Consider the following 2500-nt stretch of genomic DNA (forward strand, 5'->3'; position numbering starts at 1 on the left):
GGGGAGAGAGAAGGGAGGTTGGCCAGGGGGTTGGGAGGGAACGGAAGGTAAGGTGGGCGATGAGGCGTAAGGTTTGTAGGTTACACCGCCCACCCGCGATCCCTGGTGAGCTGGTGCGCTCAAAATACTATCCACCCTTCTGACGGACGGTTCTCGAACATTCGGTAACAGTCTTGTTCGAGCGCAGGCGAGGGAGGCGATACTCCTCCAGAGGCCGGCGAAGGCACGCATCAGCGCCGTTTCGAGCAACTTCCTGTTTCAGATATAACGAAAATGATGATAATTCTACACTTATCGTTGACGTATTGCAACTAATAACGCGTCTTGCGCGCTTTGCCCGGAAGGAGAAGAAGGACAAATCTATAATAAGATAATGAAATATGAGGTACAGATAATAGGAGGAAGTAAAAGTTAAATAATGAAAAGATTAATGAAAAAAAAACACGAAGAAAGAAATGGAAGAAGATAAAGGCAAAATTGAAGATGATGTTTAATATAGATAAAAGAAAAGGAAGAAAAAAAGGAGAGAAATTAAGAATAAGAAGTAGTGGAAGGAGAATATAACAATAAAGGAAGAAAAGGACAATAAAAAAGAAAGAAAAGGAGAAAGAAATCTAAACAGGAGAAGGAAAAGGAGGGGATATCAAGAGAAGATGAAGAGCAAACAGCAAAAGTAAAGTGAGTAGAGACAGAAGAGAAGAGACAGAAGAAAAAGACAAAAATACAAAACAAAAGGAAGAAAAATAAGTAGGAGGTGAAGAAGAAGAGAAAGAATATAAGACGAGGAAGGACAAGAAGGTAGAAACAGGGAAGAGAAGGAAAATAATTGCCATAAAAGATCCGAGACAACTGGAGATCTCTGTCCGTCTGACAGCAGCATCAATCGACGCTGCGCCTCAACACTCGCGGGCGAAGCATTCGGAAATTAGAACGTAGGAGTAAACAAAACAAAGTTATTTCCACCTTCCCCTCCCCTCGACCCCCATACACACATAGACACGAGGGTGGTTTTGTACGTAAACACACCCTCACGCCTTCCTTCTCCTTCCCTCATTCTGCCTCCGTTGCTGCTCCTCTTCCCCCTCTCCCTTTCTTCTTTTATTCCATTACTTTGTATCTCGTTCATAGTTTTCCCCAGCCCCTCCCTCTCCCTTCCTCCCTTTCTTTAGCCCTCTACTTCTTGTTTCTCCTTCCTTCCAAGTATCTTTCCATTTTTCTTGCCCCTACTCCTTTCATTCCTTTTCTTTTCCTTCTCCATTTCTCCGCCTCCCTCCATCCTCCTTTCCTTCCCCCGTCCCCCTACTTTGCTTCTTTCCCATCCCTCTCTTCGTTCTTAATATTTCTTCTCCTTAGCTTTTACTCTTCCTTACCTTCTTACCTCCATCTCCATTCCTCTCTCTTCCTTTCCTATGGCTCACTCTTTTCCCACCCTCCCCTACCCCCTCCTCCCCTTCCATTGCCTCCCTTTTCCGCTCCTTCCCCCATTTCTCAGCCCCCAAAATACGTGGCTGAACAAAGTTGTTTCTCTTTCTCTTTCGATTTCTTTCCTTCTCATTTCGATTTTATTTTAATCTCCCGCGGGGGATTTCAACCCCGGGGCATTATGGGAAGGGGTAGGGGGGTAGGGGAGGGGGGTAGGGGAGGTGCGTGTCTGAGTGGGAAGAGGATTTCTTCCTCCCGGCCAAACACTCCCGAAGTAAATGTCAAAGTAAATTGGTCAAGAGGATAACAATCACAATGACAGAAAACATTTTTATCTCCTTTTTTATTTGTTCTTTTCTTTCTCTAACCGAAAGGTAAAGGAAACAAGGTCGAGGTCCAAAGTAAACAGCCTACGGCTTCATGCTCTTCTGAGGACCTCTGGCATGGAGGAGGGGGAGGAAGAGGGGGAAGGGGAAGGGAGGGGGAGGGGGAAGAGGAAGAGGAGGAGGAGGAGGAGGAGGAGGAGGCGGGGGAGGGGGAGGGGGAGGGGGAGGGGGAGGGGGAGGGGGAAGGGAGGGGGAGGGGAGGGGGAGGGGGAGGGGGAGGGAGAGGAGGAGGAAGAGGGGGAGGGGGAGGGGGAAGGGGAAGAGAAGAGGAGGAGGAGGAGGAGGAGGGGGAAGGGAGGGGGAGGAGGAGAAGAAGGAGGAGGAGGAGGAAGAAGAGGGGAAGGGGAAGGGAGGAGGAGGAGGAGGAGGAGGATGGAGAGGAAGAGGAAGAGGAGGAGGGGGAAGGGAGGAGGAGGAGGAGGAGGAGGAAGAGGGGGAGGGGGAAGGGAGGAGGAGGAGGAGGAGGAGGAGGAGGAGGAAGAGGGGAAGAGCGAAGGGAAGCGTGGAAGAGGAGGAGGAAGAGGGGAAGGGAGAAGGGAGGCGTGGAAGAGAAGAAGGAAGGGGAAGAGGAAGAGGGGGAAGACAGGAGGAGTAGGAGAAGGGGGAGGAGGAGGAAGAGGAGGAGGAGGAGGAGGAGGAGGAGGAGGAGGAGGAGGAGGAGGAGGAGGAGGAGGAGGAGGAGGAGGAGAGGA

The sequence above is a fragment of the Penaeus chinensis genome, chromosome 1 (assembly GCF_019202785.1).
Source record: "Penaeus chinensis breed Huanghai No. 1 chromosome 1, ASM1920278v2, whole genome shotgun sequence".
Lineage (NCBI taxonomy): Eukaryota > Metazoa > Arthropoda > Malacostraca > Decapoda > Penaeidae > Penaeus > Penaeus chinensis.